A 19,021-nucleotide genomic window follows, 5' to 3' on the forward strand; every position below is an offset into this window, starting at 1 on the left:
CTGAAGAGCTCTACATGGTAATGCTGTGAAGACTTGCGGCTGAACCACTGACGGTAACTCTACCAAAGGAACTTAGGAGCAGGAGGAGGCCATTCAGCCCCTCAAGCTTGTTCCTCCATTCAATTTGGTCATGGCTGATCTGTATCTTAACTGCATTAATAATGCACATGACCAACTGATTTCAGCTGGCACCATCTCTGCTGCCAACGTAAGCAAGTGGAGTGGTTCAAGCATTGCACAAGCCAGCACAATGGGAGCACAGCAGGTAATTGCACACACGGATGTTGACATTGGAACTGCCCACAGGTGAATGTTTTAAAGTAGAACCAACTGCTGTAGACACTGGCCCTTGATATAAACAGGGTAGTTTCATTCATGCTGGGATTGGGAAACTGGTATTGCAGATGATGAACACACTCACTGTCACTGCTAGTGAGCCACTTTTGCTACTTTCACTGTAGGAAAATTACTGTTCCATTCATTAAGAAAATAGAAGTACAGACATGTTTTCATAAAGATATCTTTTCATAAAAGCAGAGTTCATGCACTCAAACTCCACTACTTACATTTTGATTTTCAATAATTATTTTATCAGAGCCTGGAGCTGGCACTTATCAGGAAATCATAGGCACTCTCCCCACAATGTTCCAATATGTGCTGGTGAGTTAGGTACCTCTCTACCAGAACATACGAAGGAAATTTACTACTTTATGCCAGATTCTAGGTCCTCAAACTGGTAAAGGGCTCTCTCATATATTTCATGTCAAACTGCTACCCAAAGGATTATAACTCGTGACAATGCTAAAAGGTACAAGGACAATGTTAATATTCAAGACTTTACTTCATTCCACTTTTGTTTCAGAGATTGTCTTCAATGTTGGAGGAGTTCTGAACCAGATCTTGTGAAACGTTGGTTTCCTATTCCATTTTGGAGCCAGATTCAAACCCACATCTTATCCATCACGAACCTACTTATTTGCACACTTGAAACATTCTCTGCTTCCACCAATATCTCAGCTTCTCCACACCTGAATCTCTTATCCATGCTTTTGTCACCTTTTAGACTCAATTGCTATAAAGTCTTCCTTACTAGTCCCTCATCTTCCACCTTCCATTAACGTGTTCAAACTACAGCAGGCTAAATCCTGCCATGCACTAAGTCTTGCTCACCCATAACCCACATCCTTGCTAAACTATGTTGGCTTCCCCAAGGTGCTTAATTTAGAACTGTCAATCCTGTCTTCAAATCCTTTCCTGGCATTACCCCACAGATAGCTGTATAAAACGCTAGTTAGGCCACAGCTGGAGTACTGTGTACAGTTCTGGGCACCATGTTATAGGAAGGATGTGATTGCACTGGGGAGAGTGCAGAGGAGATTCACCAGGATGTTGCCTGGGCTGGAGCATTTCAGCTATGAAGAGAGACTGAAAAGGCTAGGGTTGTTTTCCTTAGAGCAGAGAAGGCTGAGTGGGGACATGATTGAGGTATACAAAATTATGAGGGGCATAGATAGGTTAGATAGGAAGAAACTTTTTCCCTGAGTGGAGGGATCAATAACCAGAGCCCATAGATTTAAGGTAAGGGGCAGGAGGTTTAGAGGGGATTTGAGGAGAAATATTTTTCACTTGGAGGATGGTTGGAATCTGGAACGCACTGCCTGAAGAGGTGGTAGTGGCAAGAACCCTCACAACTTTTAAGAAGCATTTAGATGAGCACTTGAAACGCCATAGCATACAAGGCCACGGGCCAAGTGCTGGAAAATGGGAGTAGAATAGTTAGGTGCTTGATGGCTGGCACAGACACGATGGGCCGAAAGGCCTGTTTCTGTGCTGTATAACTCTATGACAATGTGCTCCAGCTTCACGTTCCCTCCCACACCTTTCAATCTCCCCTGAAACTGGCCTTTTGTGCATCTCCATCTCACCTTGTTCTAGCATTGGTGGTAGACCTTCAGTTGTTTTGTCTTTCCCTCCCCAAACCCCTCTGTTTCTTTATTTCTCTCCCATTTTAAAAAACCTTCTCGAAACCCTATTTATTTGACCGACATTACAGTCGCTTCTCCTCATCACTTTCCACGTCTCAGTTCCTGTTTCCTATCTAACTATTTCTATTCATGAAGTGCAATGGAACATTTTTTTTTAACAGTAGAGGTGTTATATAAATGCAATGTAAGATTCCCTGATGACCTATATCATAAATTCTAATTATATTGCATTCCAGTATTTTGCCATATTATAATGCAATCTGATTCTGCAAACAAGTTTAACTAGTTGCTTTAGCCTGTTAGATTTGGTGTTTGTGTTACATTTTCCATCTGTTTGACATGAGTGTGGGAGTGAGGTTCAAGTCTCAAGTCTGTCTTGTGAGAGTGTTATGATCAGACTATTGTTAATCCCTGGGTCCATGCACTCCACAGGGATAAAAAATTAAAAGATGCACTTTTCAGTTCATAAAAGACATTTATAGAAACTTTCTTCAGACCATGGAATAAGAGAACTGTAATCAATCCACTGTACAACATGTGTAAACTTTATTATAAAACAAATTATGGGAAGGAAGCTTGACATATTTAAAAGGCTATTGCCCTCCTCTAAGTACAGTATTGAAAGAAAACTCCATTTGAAACATAAAGGGAACAGATGAAACGGACAACATTAAGCTCACAAGGTATCCCAGTGCTAGGGTAACACTCCATCAAGAAGATTTCTGGCAACACTTCAGAGGATTACAGATTTAGGCAATAAGCTACCACCTTTTGAGATCAAAACCAGCAGACTGACATGGGAGAGTGTATGGGCAAACAAACACACAGACACCTGAGAGAAAATACTAGTCAAATGCAAAGTTACTGAAAAGGATTGTGTTAACATACACCATTTTGAATTCATGTAGGCAAACAGGATAATAGTGGTTTTCATTATTACTCTAGAAATCTATTTGTCATGAGCAAGATGTGCCTGATGGATTTTTCCTCCATTAGTTTGTTACATTTTGATAACCTCAGCTAAAATGAAAAATCATCGATGGAAAAGGCACTGGCACTAATCACTGGACTGCAACAAGGTCAACTCATCTCTCAATTTCTCCCATCCTCCATGATTCCTAGATTTGCTGCTTCCAGTGAAGAGCGATCCGGCGGGTAAAGATTTGAAGGAAACTGCAGCCGCACAGTCCATGACTTGACATCCATTATGGCTGGATGTGCGGCCACAATTTCCCAAGAGGCAATCCCCATAAGTGGTACTTCTCTGGGAGGATAGATTGCAGAATTGCCCCTCTGTTCTTCATTGCTTCCCTCCCAACTGCCACCTCCCACCAAACAATGCATTGGAGTAGGTGATAAATTCTGTACCCAACTATGCCAAGCCTCCCAACATAGTTGCAGTTCCAATGAGCCACATCAGCATTCAAGGGCAGATGGAAGTTAAGAGTGAGAAACTAAGTGAAAAGGAGTTTGTGCCTCCTATAGGGTATGTGTTGTGGAAGCAGTTACAAAAGGAAGCCATTGAATTGGGCAGCATTAACGGCTGCAAGTGACAATTAGACATGTTTCTGCATAGAGAAGACAGTTAAGTTTGATGGATCTGTGAGAAAAGGCAAAACTTATTGAGCTCCATGACCTCTCTCTGCTACCAATTTCTTCCTAAATTCTTAGGTAATTGCTGAAAGAGTCAGAGGGGAGACAAGGCGAATGTTTTTTTTCACCACAGTAAGTTATGATCTGGAGAGCACTGCCTGAAAGAGTGGTGGAAACAGATTCAATAGTAACTTTCAAAAGGGAATTGGATAAATACTTCAAGGAGAGAAAATTGCAGGGAGATGGGGAAAAAGCAAGCGACAGTGACTAATTGCATAACTCTTTTCAAGATTCTAGAAAGCAAACTTGGCTGTGACATTTACCCTGTAATGAAAATGAGGGATAAACAATAGTTCTCTGGCTTTCTTTTCCCAGAAAGACTAAGGATTGCTTGATTTTCACAGAGACAGTGCCCCTTTAAGATTACCCGATCAAACCAACATCTGCAGAATGTCTGCTTTTTACACCAATCAGTGGAAAAATGTACCTTTTTCAGTGAGTATTGCCAACTGCATTATTATGCTATATTAACTGGGTTGTATTCTAGTGCCAGGTGCGCTGGCAGGTTGCTAGGCTGCTGCCTAGCAGTCTCAATTTATTAAGATATTCTAAGGAACAGAGATAAAAATCAGACCACTGGAGTCATCCAGTAAAGGTAGAAAATGGAATTAAGCCTTTGGGACTTTAGTGACTTGGGAAGGATGAGGGATTAAAACATTTCCAAGTCACACTCTGGCCCATCCTAATTCTACAGCTGAACATGGGAACTGTAATTAACTGTGCAGAGTTTGCAAGTTCTCCCTGTGACCACGTGGGTTTCCGCCGGGTACTCCGGTTTCCTCCTACAGCCAAAGTCTTGCAGGTGAATAGGTAAATTGGCCATTGTAAATTGCCCCTAGTGTAGGTAGGTGGTAGGAGAATGGTGGGGATGTGGTAGGGAATATGGGATTAATGTAGGATTAGTAATGGGTGGTTGATGGTCATCACAAACTTGGTGGGCCAAAGGGCCTGTTTCAGTGCTGTATCTCTAAATAAATAATAAATAAATAAGGATGCGAAAGGAAGATCGAGGGCTGGCTTTTATTCAGGGAACCCGCCAGCAGGCCAGAATGAGTAGGGAGACCCTGCCTCGGTGCCCTGTTAGACCCCCGTTACCATTTAATGGCAGGCAGGCAGGCAATTAACTGCCTGCTGTATGGGACGCTGTCTCTTTAAGGGATGAGCGCCTGCCTCCAGAGCTACTGGCCTATTGGAGAGTGGGAGTGGCCACTGGGAGTGGTGGCCACTGCTGGTACTGCAGGAGGCTCAGCAGTATTGAGGAATGGAGGAGGCCCTGGGAGAGGTGACTGGAGTCGAGGTTGCCAAGGCCAGTCAGGCAGGCCCCAGTGACCGGGTGCGAGGGGTGGTTTGGCACCGGGTCCCTCTGCCTTCAATAAAACTGGTGGAGGCGGGAAGAGGCCCTAAGTGGCCAGCCTCAATTGACCTGGGATAGGATGGCCTTCCCTGCCCTGGTGAAAATGGCTGGGGGCCCAGGCAACATCAAGAACAGCAACCCCTGCCATTTTGTTTGCCCCCAACTGTTCCCATCTCCAAGGGCAGGATTTTATCCTGCCCATAGCCTGTGGCTTTTGACATCGGGTTAGGTTAAATTATTACTCATAACAATGTCTGTATCAACTATCATGTTGAACACTTTATACACCGCCTAATACAAAATACTACAGTAATGTATTGTTATAGATTTTTGGAAGGAAAATCCACAGTTCGTGAAATATTGGACAAGTAACCATGCATTGGGTAATTCAATATTAACTCGCTGTAGGATCCTCGTAGAAATTTCCATATCACTGCACCCATTCATTTCATTCACTAATAATTCAGACTGTAATCTATACTTACTGACAATTCTGTTATGCAAGAACTACCCCTCCCCAGACACTTACAAATTGCAATACAGATCCGGAATAAAGCAAACAAAACAGAATTTACGAAGCATTTTTCCACTCAGCGACCGCCAGTCTTGTTCAAATCGGTAAAGAAAGGCTTGCATTTATATAGCACCTTTCACAACCTCAGTGTGTACAAAAGCACTTCACAGCCAATTAAATGCTTTTTGAGGTGTAGTCACTGTTGTACTGTAGGAGATGTGGCAGCCAATTTGTGCACAGCAAGCTCCCACAAGCAGCAATGTGATAATGACTAGACAATCTCTTATTATGATGTTGGTCGAGGGATAAGTATTGGCTGGTAACACTATGCCACTTTATGATTGACAAACCCTTGTTCTGTTGTAGCAAGACCAGCCATTTATCCTGTCATTCTCTCTGGTATTTGAAAATTTAGACAATGCATGGTCTGATTTTCCTCTGCACTTTCATTTTAAAGCAGTTTAGCAGATATGTGAACTTTACTCTGCTATTGGCAGCAGTTTCAAAGTCATTGTGATCTTTGCTAGCATTTCTAACAGTTTTTTTTATATTATGCTGGCTGTTTGCTTTGTGAAGTAATTACTTTCATTACCTTTTTAGTTTCAGCGAGGATATGTTCGTCTTTCAACAAAGCTCTGAGGCCTATCAATGTTCCCTCGCTGTGCTTACATTGATTGGATTGTTGCAAGGATTTTAAAGCTATATGTAATGTTGTACTTGAATACATATTTCAGAAGTGAAAGCATGCTCATTTACATTCACTTAACACAAAACAGATTCACAGGTTACAGTTGCCTTGAGTAGTTTAGCCTTCTCCTTACTATGCTGATGGATAAGATGAACATGGGCTAAAGTCCTACTTATCTTAAAATCAACAGAAGGAAATGTGCATAGTAAAGAATTTCACAATTGTATCTGCACTAATGTCACTCCTGTGACATTGAGTCAGACTATTATGCTATTTTATAAGGATAGCATACTCCATGTAACATGCAATTAAAATTTGCTAAACATTTATTGTCCCCTTTAAGTATAATTATGTTAATGGCTATGGCCAATGATTAGCTCAGCATCATAAATGTCAAAAAAGTCCAAGCTCTCAACTTTCTTTATGACTAATTATTACCAGTGGGTGGCACTGGAGACAAAGCTCTGACGACTGAAGTCTGACCAACCTGGAAATGTTTTGCAGCTTCTTCATTTATCTGCCTTTATATATCAAAATTATAAATGAACAATGGGCCACAGGTATGGGTAATTTTTTTTCCATTGAGGCATTTTGACATTAAAAAAAAAACTAGCATACAGTAGTAATAAACAGTATCACTGCAAAGTTATAAAGAAGTTTGCCAAGGATGGGAAGCAAACAGACTTGAGACACTGGGGCTATTTCCACTTGAAGAGAGATTAAATATAAGTTTTTTTTTTAATTATGAAGGATTTTGATAAGGTGAATGAGGAAAGTCCATTTTTCCTAACTGGAGTTAGTGATGAGGAAGCATCAATTTAAATTGTTATTGGGAGAGTGATGAGAAAGTGAAGGAGAAATTTCTTTTTACAGGATTGTTGAGAATGGAATGGATTTTGACAGAGAATCTTTGAGGTAGAAGCCAATGCATTTTTTAAATGAAAGAATAGACCAAAATTTGAAGCAGATGAAGCTATGAAGTTATAGGGAAAATGTGGGACTGTAGAGTAGTTTTGCATTGCTATAGCAAAGAATTGACGTGGACTTAAAAGGGCAAATGACTTCCTTTTGCTAAGCCTTGTCTTCAATTGCAATGAGACCACAAAACAACTTCCTACCTGTTAAAGAAATCTCTCAGGACATCCCATGACTAAGTCTGACAGATGATCCATCCAATTGATTTATCTCTGTACCTTCTCATCCAGTAACTTGAATTATTTCTACAAATGGTTTTCTGAAAGTGTCAGTATGATTTCCTGATTTCAGTTGACACAGGTATTGTTATTCCCACTGCCCTATGTTTCTGTCATCCACAAGAAACTGTGTTGTTCCACTCAATGTTCCACTCCATCTATTTGCTTTACAGGTTTATACACTGGAGTTTGTGTTCCTCGCTCCTGTTGAGTTCCAGCCAATACCTTTTTGGATTCTTGTTAACGAAAAAAATAAGAGCTAAATATTATTTTGTTACCATGTAAATAGTTTAGATGCTCCTGTTAGAATCCTGCCCTTTTTTTTCAAACAATCTTTACTTGGGTTCACAGAAAATTGGCAGTTTCCAATGATCGGCCCGTGTCTCCACTGATCTAAACATTTCAAACTTTTTCTTGTTGTGCACGTTAGTATGCTGCAGGACTAACAATTACTGAACAAGCACTGAAAACCTACGTCTGTTGCCCACTGTGCAATCCTGTCTATTCCGATATTCAGAAAACATCACACTGTTCAGGCTAAATCGAGTGGTGGAATTTATTGACAAGAATTTGATTCCACAGAATTGGAGGAAAGCAGCAATTTATAATGCAATACATGACCTAACAGGCAAGTTAGACAATCTGAAAAATAGTAAACAGTTGAAAATGTGTTCTTTTCAGACTCTTTTAACTGAGTCTTTGATGAACATACCATGGATATTGAAGCTGCATATAATCATCCTCAATGCTACAAAACAGAGGCAGACTGACAAGTAAATAGGAAACTGGAGAATAGAGATAACAAATGACACTTATAGTATACCAAGCAGGCTGTAATACCTCAGATCAAAGCAGTTCTTTCAAAGGAGGCAGGCAATCATGTCATTACTCAATTCATTCATTCAATCTGGCGGGTCAATTGGTTTTGACGCCTGTCTTGCACATCAAATAACTTTGTTCAAAAAAACTACCCTAGAATGTACAACAGGCATCTGCAAGTTTTCCATGCAATTAACATTTCAAGGACAAAAGGATTTGCACTCAAATGTTTTCTGATAGTTTCAAAATGTTTCATTTGAAACTCAGTGTTGTAAGGTTGGCTTCCCATTGCAATGTAATTATTCCCAGACAATTTTCAGGTATTATGTTTTCCCCAACAAGATAGGGGAATGTGCGTTTTTAAAAAAAAAGTACAACTACCTGCAGTCAATTTTAAAACAGGGGTAGATTTAAATCTTTATTATCTTGGTGTTCAGTATCACCTGGGTGTTAAGTATCAGTTGGAAGACAGACCCTGGTTTCCATGCCTGGATAGTAATGCTTGAACCTGGGAAAACTGAGCTTTCTGTCCCTCCTGTTTGTTGAGCTGCCGGTACTGAAACCAACTCAGTATGTTATCAGTCAGTGTGCATCACACTCGGTAAGATATTAGTCAATGTGTCTCACTCAGTACGATATCGGTGAGTGTGTATCACTCGGTACAGGAATCGGTCAGCGTGTGTCACTCTGTACGAGATCAGTCAGTGTGTGTCACTCTCGGTCTGATATCGGTCAATGTGTGTCATTCTCGGTACAGTATCAGTCAGTGTGTCACACTCTGTATGATACTCTTTTTTCCACAGTTGCACCCAGCAGTGCTCACCATCAAAACTAAAGTTTTTTTCAATGGCCCATTTATGACATTTACCAACTGGGTTTATGTTTTTGGAGCTGCAGTTTCTTAAGAAGCATAACTTTAGATGATTAATGTCTGTCTAAATATTCAGCTTTGTGGGTCAATGTGAGCTCATTAAATTGACTCATTTCCATTTCCGCTTTTCAGTAAAGCACAGGAAGGATATGCAAAGAACCCAATCAGTAATGGCTCGTTATATAAATGAGGATTGCGACAATTCATCACCGTTCACACACAACACTTGTAAGCTTCCTGCGTATGTCTTTGTCTGTCTGGATCTCCACTTGTCCCTGTAACGGACGAGCTCTGGCCAACTGTTGAGAAATTAAAACTCTTCAATATGAAGAACTGCCCATATATTGAGTTCAAATTCTACTGAATGTGTGTTAACGGAGCAGAGTGCTTTATTTTTCTGAAGAAAATATGTTAAACACATGAGGTAGAAAGGAGTATAAGATGATGTTGATGGGGTTAAATGAAGAGTGGGACAAGGGTCATGTAGACCTTAAACACTAAGTCTGTGTGCTGTAAATACTATCTAATGCTATGTAAAATCATAGAATAGTATAGAAGGAGGCCATTCGGCCCATCAAGGCTGCACTGATTTTTTTCAAAGAGCAATTCAGTTAGTCCGACTCCCCTGCTCTTTCCCCATATATTGCTGCAACTTTTTTCCCCATCAAGCGATGGAGCAAGGTACAATTGTGATCTTAAAATATTACAAAGAATTCAGGGCATTCAGGTCTTTCGTTGCTGTGCAATAAAATTACCCAATCGTCCCAGCAGCAGTAAACCCGGCACTTGTCATTTGTGCTTTCTCTTCCATAGCCCTTGCTAGGCAAGAACAAATATTGTTGGCTTCAAGGTGCAGAAGGGTATTTACATGCAGCAAAATGCTGGAAATACTAATGGGGTCTGGCAGCATCTGTGGAGAGGGAAACCGAGTTAACATTTCAGGTCGATCATGAGTTCTGATGAAAGGTCACAGACCTGAAACCAATGGCAACTCTGCAAAATCGGAACATGTCAAAAAAAAAACACACGCCATGTAGTTTGCAGAAAGTCATATTCATAAAATGCTGGAAGACGGGTCAAAGGGAAAGCAGTGTGTTTTTGTTTTGGGATTTTTACCTCCCCCTTAGAATCAACTACAATTGGATCAGTGTGGATCTGGATCAGAAAGCGGGAGTTCGGATTAAGTTCGGGATGAAGCAGAAGTGAGTTGGTCTTGAATCATTGGCAGCAAATTGTTACACCAGGAATTGAAATGAATGAAGATTTGGCAACAACCCTAATAAGGAGGCAGCACATGGCGATTGTGGGGTTATAATACTTGTTCTTCTGTAGTTTGTTTCCTTTATACAGTTACGCTTCTCCTGCTCCAAGAAAGAAAAGGAGCTCATGTATATGCAGCTCCTTTCACAATATCAGAATGTTCCAAATCAATTCACAACTAATGACATACTTTTGAAGTACTTTAATGTAGGAAACATGACAACCAATTTGCTCACAGCAAGCTCCCAGAAACGGTAAGATAAATGGCCAAGCTATTTTAGTGCTATTAATTGAAAGGTAACTGTTAGCCAGGACAATTCCCCACTTTAAATCATGGACGACCATGGGATCTTTAATGCAAACCCAAGAGGGCAGTCAGTTCAACATCTCACCCAAAAGATGGCACCTCTGACCACGTGACACTCCCTGAATGTGACTAGAGTGACAGCTAAGATAATGCGCTGAAATCTCTCAATGGGTCTGGGACCCATGACCTGACCCGTATCTTTGAGTGCGACCATTGAGAAAGGCTGATGCATAACTAGTTTCTTTATCAAAATTAACATTTCACCAAAGATACACATTGCATTCATAAATAAATCCATTTCAAAAGTTACAGAAAATCTGCTGATAATTACACCATAGTACTTGCAGTTGAAGCAAACCTTTTAGCACTTTAAGCAACACGGTCACTGTTGTACTTCCATGGAGTTCCTATTGCTTCGTCTAACCTGGTAAAGGATGGGTGTTAGCATGAACCCCTTTCCTTTTACCGAGGTTTTAATAGGACTGCCTTTCCACTCAGGAATGCATTGGGCAGATACTGGGCTGAATCACAAGTTCGCCTGAAATTACAAAAGGGGAGAAAAATTCCCACTTTTGCAGGAAAAGTATAAATGGAACGATTTTCCCCAATCCCCATTTGCAGAGTCATGGCAATAATTTAATGACTCAGATTTTCCTGTCAAAGTAACAGTGAGGCTAATGGCACTTAGCAATATTTATGCGCAAACTTCAAGTTCAAGCAAGGGGCAGAAGTGCGGTTCAACTCAAATATCCAATAATTATTGTCGTGTTGCCCCGCTCCACTGTTAGTTTCGCAAAAACAGCATCTCGCCATTGAAAGGTTGTGAAAGGCACTATAGAATTGCATGTTCTTTCTCTGCCCTGCCTCAGCTTGACTCTTCCACTGGAGTCTCTGTATCCAGCACAACCTACCCAGGCCTCCTGCTCATCCTCACTCTGGCAGCAATATGGCTGGAAAGTAACTAAATGAAACTAACATAAAGCACAAGAGAAAGAAAGGGCCACTGCACATTTCAAGCCCATTCCTTTCACAGTTTGTGTGCAGTGCTCTCTCTCAAGGGCTGTACCCAACCAATTCCATTAGCCTCAGTTTGCAGTTATGGTCCTGTATCTCAAAGCTGCTGTGAGCAGGTTCAATATTGGAAACTTTTATTGAATTCTCCTCTTTTAAGCATGATGCAAATATCTCTCAGGATTGCAACAGTGCTAAAAGGGAAACGTGTGGAACCAACGTAACCTTTTTGGCTGAAGTGGGTTGTTTACCACGAATTGATCACTGGTGCGATACTGTTCCATGGTATTTGCATATTTCATTCAGATTTGCTTCTGCATTCAGTGGCTGGGACTGTGCTGCTTAATGGTCCAGAACAGTATCTTCATTTAGCACAGAGCTAGCATAAATTCCTTTCTTTGTGAATCATGGACATTATAAATATTGATTCATTGACACTGTGAATATTACATTTCAGCAGTGACTCAACCAACCTGCTTGCTGCACTCAAAGGTTAGTGCTAAGGTGGAGTACTAGCACTGATAAAAATGCTAATAAAAAGCAAAATACTGCAGATGCTGGAAATCTGAAAATAAAACAGAAAATACTGGAAATACTCAGCAGGTCCTGCAGCATCTGTGGAGAGAGAATCAGTTAACATTTCCATTTTCATCAAAACTGAAGAGTTATTGACCTGAAACATTAACTCTTTTTCTCTGTCCACAGATGCTGATAATTTTTTTTTTTAAGGAGCCAGAAATTTAAACTAGCTGAATCGCAAGTTAATAAAACAGCGTTATTGGATTGCCAACTAATTATTACTCATTTTAGCACCAAATAATAGGACTTTCAAAATGCCAACAAAGTCTTTCAAGCAGTGGTGAATGGATTGCCATGATACTGAGCGAGGAAGATTCCGGAAGTTCCAGATTTGATTCCTAATTAATTGATCTCAGCAGAGGTGGTGATGGGAATGTAAGTAAGTGGCCTCAGCTTTCGTGAGCTTAGGAAGACAATGAAAATTATCAGACTGAATTTCTGCTCCTGCCCAACATTTGGTAACAGCTGATGGGAAGTGCTTTGTGTGGAGAAGTGAGGACTGTCAGTCTTGGCTGTGACACATTCCACAGTCGAACAGCCCAACAGAACTCCCTTTTCTGTGCTTACAAGTGAAGAATACTGGGACAACAGACCAAAGAGCAGCCAGCAGCTGTGGAAGGTTTTTATTCTTTCATGGGATGTGGGCTTCACGGCAAGACCAGCATTTGTTGCCCATCCCTAACTGCTCTTGACAGTTGAGGGGTTTGCTAGGCCATTTCAGAGGGCCGTTGAGAGTCAACCACATTTCTGTGCGTCTGGAGTCACATGTAGGCCAGACCAGGTAAGGACGGCAGCTTTCCTTCCCTAAAGGACATAGTGAACCAGATGGGTTTTTACAACAATTGATGATGGATTCATGGCACCACTACTGAGACCAGCTTTCAATAATTCCAGTTTTTAAATTAATTAATTGAATCAGCTGCCGTGATGGGATTTGAACCCATGTCTCCAGAAATATGAACCCGTGTCCCTAGGGCATTAGTCTGAGCCTTTGGATTACTAGTCCAGTGACATTACCACTCCGCCACTGTCTCCCCTGAGCCACGACCTTCAAGAAAGAAAGAACTTGCATATTCATTGCGACCTCAGGAAGTTCCAAAGTGCTTTACAGCCAATGAAGTTCTTTTTGAAAGGTAGTCAATGTTGTAATGTTAAAAAAAACCGCAGCCAATTTGCGCACAGGAAGTGCCCCCAAATAGCAATGAGATAATGACCAGATAATTTTTTTTCAGTTATGTTGTTAACTTTGGCCAGGACACTGGGGAGAACTCGCCTGTTCTTTTTCAAAATAGTGCCCTGGGATCTTCTGAGTCCACCTGAGAGGGCAGACAGGGCCTCTGGTTTAGCATCTCATCTGAGAAAAGCGCCTCCGACAGTGCAGCACTCCATCAGTACTGCACTAAAGTGCCAGCCTGGGTTATGTGCTCTAGTCTTGAACCTACAACCTTCTCTCTCGCAAGTGAGAAATGGTGCCACCTTGAGGGAACAAGGGAGTGAATTGGAAAATAAATAAGGAACCATACCACCTTTTCTGCAGTGCCATTAACACTGTTATGGTTACCATGCTTTGACGTTTGCCTATGTATCATGTAACAGAAAGATGTATTTTTTCTCTCTCCCTAACTAGATTGTAACATTAGATCAAAAAGTCTCATTGGAAAATGAAATACATGGACTTCTCACTTAACAAGAAGACTGTATTTTACTGAAAAACAATACACTTTCTTCACTGGGTTATAATCACCCTGTGCATGTGTTAGAGGATTTTTGAGCGTGAGTGAAATATTCGGGAAGGGTTAAGTAAGTTAACTAAGTATTAGTGATATAGGACTGAGTAGCTTAGAACTACATACCACTTTCTGCAAATTGTTCCTTTCTATTTAGTCTACGCACTTAAACAGCTTGCCAGGCTTAAAAAAAATACAGAATGAAAAGGAAAACTATTTAGGAGCAAATAGGGACACCTTTTACTTGTGTGTAAAGACCCACATAACTCACTTGTGACTGCAGTATTCCTGAGTTATGGGCCTTTTACCCTGATGAAAGATCACCTGTATTTCACAGCTCCCTGGAGAGGTATCCTGTATAGCTTTCCAATGAGGCTTAGTAACTAAAGTTCTTGAACTTCACTTCAGTAAATACAGGCATTTTGTGTCCGGTGTTAGCAGCTACTGCACTTAATATGGATGGATAAACCTACAGAGCAAGCTACTCTAATGGCATCAGCCCTAAATAGCTAATATGGCCAGAAAAGGAAAAAAGGCTGAATCTCGTGGGATCAGACGGCTGTTGCTTCATTTATACTATTTTCACTCCTACGTTTGCTGTTGCCTCACAACCCATGTCACACTACATCCACACAGCACTCTCGCTGCATTCACATCCTATGCACACTGCACTCAGTGCATCTACACTGTATTCATACTGCACCCATACCACCCTCATGTTGCATTCACACTGCATTAATGGTGCATTCATTCGCATTGCGCTCAAACTGCACTGAATGTATTCACACAATGGGATTAGAATAGATAGTTGCTTGATGGCCAGCATGGACATAATGGATTGAAGGGCCTGTTTCTGTGCTGTATAACTGTATGACTCTATGACACTGCATTCACACTGCACTCACTGTGTTGACACTGCACTCACTTTATTCAGTGTATTAATACTGAACTCACTGAATTCACTGCATTCACACTGTACTCAGGGCATTCACACTGTATTCACAATCCACTTGCTGCATTGATGGTGTATTCACACTGTCACACTGTGTTCACACTCCACTCACTGCATTTACACTGTATGCACACTGCACTCTCTCACACTACATCCTCATTGACCTTGCACCACTTGAAATTGCTCATCAAGGTCACTGTCAATGTCGTCCTGCCAAGTGATTAGACATTCCTGTGTGGTCATCTATCATCTAGCTTTAACAAAATATACCTTGTACGTTCTTTTTCTCCTTTATTGTGCTGTGCTTTTTTGTTCTCCCCTATGCTTTCACCTGATTTATGTCTGTCTAATGATGAAAAAGCACATTTGTTGTAACCTGGTAAAATTAAAGAAGAATTCTGGAATAGACAGCCATGTAACTAATACACACGATAACACCACACACCAAGAGCTCAAAAAACACTGGTATGAACACAGTAAGATCAGGTAGTAACAAACCTTTGCTCTGAAAGGCTAAAGCACGAACTGATTCTAACTAAAACGACCATGATTTGGAGAGTACAGATACAATAAGGTTGAAAAGGCTTTTTTTGGTGCAAAAACTGTTTGATTTTAAGATTAGATTTACTATTTTTTTTTTAAAAGTCAAGTTAAATTTTCTGCCACAGTTACTAGCTTGTCAGTAGACTAGTATCTGGGGTCGTGTGCATTGATGAAGGCACTGCCTATAGTGAAGGCTAATTTTATCAAGGCTTGTTGTGGCGTGTGCACCAGCTTTGAGGCATCTTCACCTGATATCGCACTGGCCCGAACGTTGTTCTTCATGCATTTAATGCATTATTTCCATGACTCTTTGAGATAAGAATTCTTTGTGCCAGCTTATCTAGTATATAAAACAGTCACAGAACTGACCAACAGCTTTTAAGTGCTAAGCTGAATGATGTCCCTTATCACTCTGAGGACAAAGAGGCAACCTATGGGTCAAGAGCAGTAAATAACTCTTCGCAGTTAGATGCAAGTCAAAGCCTACATTCCATTAATTTTTTGAACATTCAGACTCTGGGAGAAGGTTATATTATTTTTAAAAGGAGAATGTTATTATCCCTACAGTACAACAGTGACAACACATTAAAGGGACTTCATTGGCTGTGAAGAGCTGTGGGATGTCCTGAGGCTGTAAAAAGTGCTATATAAATGCAAATTTCCTTTTTATCCTTTGGTTTTGCTAATCCAAAATTGATATGCTTCAGAATCAGTCTTATGCACGTATAATGAACTGAAAAGTTTGATCCTACAGACGCCTACCGAATGCTGCTTAAAATCAGATCTCAGGAGGGAAGGTCAGCTATGCTGTGAATTGATGTGAAGGAAGCATTGATACTGAACCTGGGCTCTGGATTGCTTCATGGTTGCAGCCTTGGCTTTTATTATGGATAAGGAAAAAATCCTAAACCTCAACGCCTACAGGTTTGCATAGGTAAAAGAAAATTCCAAGGATATTACACTTAACCTATTTATTCCTATTTTCAAACGGTGAAGACAGGCATTATACTAGTTAGCTACGGGCAACCATCAATCATCATTGTAGCTATTTGGGTAATTAGTCCCACAGCAGAGACAAGCTAAATGAAATATTAAGATGTTTATCACTGGAAAGTAAAATTCTTAAGTATGGTAGAACACAGCCATTCCATTAGCTGCTCCATAGCTAATTCTTAATAATGCTTATTTTTTATTTTAGAGATACAGCACTGAAACAGGCCCTTCAGCCCACCGAGTCTGTGCCGACCATCAACCACCCATTTATACTAATCCGACATTAATCCCATGTTCCTACCACATCCCCACCTTCCCTTAATTCTCCTACCACCTACCTATACTGGGGCAATTTATAATGGCCAATTTACCTGTCAAAATGCAAGTCTTTGGCTGTGGGAGGAAACCGGAGCACCCAGCGAAAACCCACGCAGACACAGGGAGAACTTGCAAACTCCGCACAGGCAGTACCCAGAATCGAACCCGGGTCGCTGGAGCTGTGAGGCTGTGGTGCTAACCACTGCGCCACTGTGCCACCCTAACTGTGCCACTGTGCCGCACTTATTATGCCAGTGATTCATGTGGCCTGCTTCATGTTATTGTGCTAATTCCAAACTCAAACACAATGATGTCATTGTCACCACATTTTAAATCTTTTACCATCATATCTTGTCAAGTTTAATACTGGGGAATTAAATGCTTTCCTATTTCAGGTCCCCAGGGTTGCACCCCGGCCTGTGGAAGATCCTTAAGCCTCAGTTTATTTGTAGCCTGAGAAAACACAGTAACATGAGCAAAGTTAAAGAAAACTTATTTGTTCTCTCTCAAAATACATTGAGGTACAATTTGGCAGAAACACCAGGGAAACGTGCAAACCACCGCTTCAAATCGCTACTCCGGGGTTTCTGCTCATCTTTCAAAGTTACAGTGGGAGATCAGGAAAATCGCCAAGGAAACTCAGCCCCATTTTGTCCGTTCTGCAAATCGGAATTCCTCGTTTAAAATTCAAATTTGTCTGTAGTGATGCAAAAAGCACTTTGTGAGCATAGGCCCACTAGCTGAAGTTAGTGCAAGAGAAAAGCCCACGTGAATGTTATTAACCCTTAGACTGCCAACAGTTCCAGAATATTCTGTCGTCTTGGGAGGAATGGTTTTCATGCTGTTACATTGTAATAAGTATTAATTTTACAGTATTTGAGCTATTTCAATATCAGTAGTGCATTTATTACTGATATTAACCCAATAGAAGTAAAATATACAGTTTATTTAAAAATCATTTTACCCTGTAATCCTAAATTCCCCTCATTCTCTCCTCTTTCCTGATCTTCAAATTATTTTTGTTCTAGCTAACCTCATCTAACCTACCTTATCTTTCCCAGTTCTTATTCCTTACAATTCTCTTTCTCACATTTCATTTTGCAAGCAAATTTGTCAAAAGTTTTCTCAATTAATCTTTGTTTAGACATGTTAAGCCAGGGCCAATGGATTAATGCACTCATCAGCTCGAAGGAATTGCACAGGCACAAGCCAACTAACCATCCACAGCATTGTACATTTGTACTGCACTCTGCTAAATTGTTACTTGAAAAACAAAATCACAGTTATTTCCAATTTGTTCCTATTTATGTTTCATGCATTTTTATCAAAACTCTTGCCTTTGGTCATTTTGAATGTATATTTGATTTATGGCAATAGATGATATTTTTGTCCGCTGTGGTGGGGTCATTGGGACGACTCCATTGGGAGTGCTCCATCCTGAAGGCTCTTCTGAGGAAGGTGACCTGAGAAAGATTGAGACCCTGTGATTGTCACTTGACACCTAGGCCACAATTTTAACACTCTGCCTGTGGTGGAAACTGAGATGTTAAACAAAGGTGAGTCACTTACCTCCTCTGATCCCATTACCTTGCCCTCAAGTCCAGATTTGAACCGGCGAGCAGTGCACCTGCAGGATTGAAAGGGGGCCCCACTTTAAATATGCAGATTGAGTCTGATGATGTCGTCAGGACCTGATCTACATTTTTACTAGGTCTGAGCAGTGGGAGTGGATGCGCACAGGAGCGTGGAGAGGGTAACGGGAGACAGGGGAGCGGGGAAGCAGGCGGACAGTGAGAACAGAGACCTATTGAAACAAGACCCTACCATTAAGATCAGTAGGGCTTCCATGTCCTCAACCTTGCTGGGTTCATTGACTGGTAATGGGCTCCGGCACACCTTCCCGCCTCACTTGTTACATTCAAGACCTTATTATCCACCAGTTCCAAAGTAACAGTTACAGGAATCAATTAATTGTGGTGTTTACAGGACTTGTAACTAACCAGGAATTAACCAGGTTCTCCCAACTCAAGGATAACTGTGCTGCCAAGGACTTTTCCACTTTGTTAAAAGGACAATCCCTCAGTAACTTTGACACATACCACTTTCTTCATGAAACGTACACTTTTAGATTTGCCTATCAAGCAACAGTTCCGCAGCTAAAGCAGCTAATTATTTGTTGTTTGCCTGCATATCAAATTAGCCTATTTTGACATCATGTAATTGGAAAGGGTAGTTGGCAACATGTCTTGCTGGT

This window comes from Heterodontus francisci, chromosome 42, assembly GCF_036365525.1.
Source record: "Heterodontus francisci isolate sHetFra1 chromosome 42, sHetFra1.hap1, whole genome shotgun sequence".
NCBI classification, from domain to species: Eukaryota; Metazoa; Chordata; class Chondrichthyes; order Heterodontiformes; family Heterodontidae; genus Heterodontus; species Heterodontus francisci.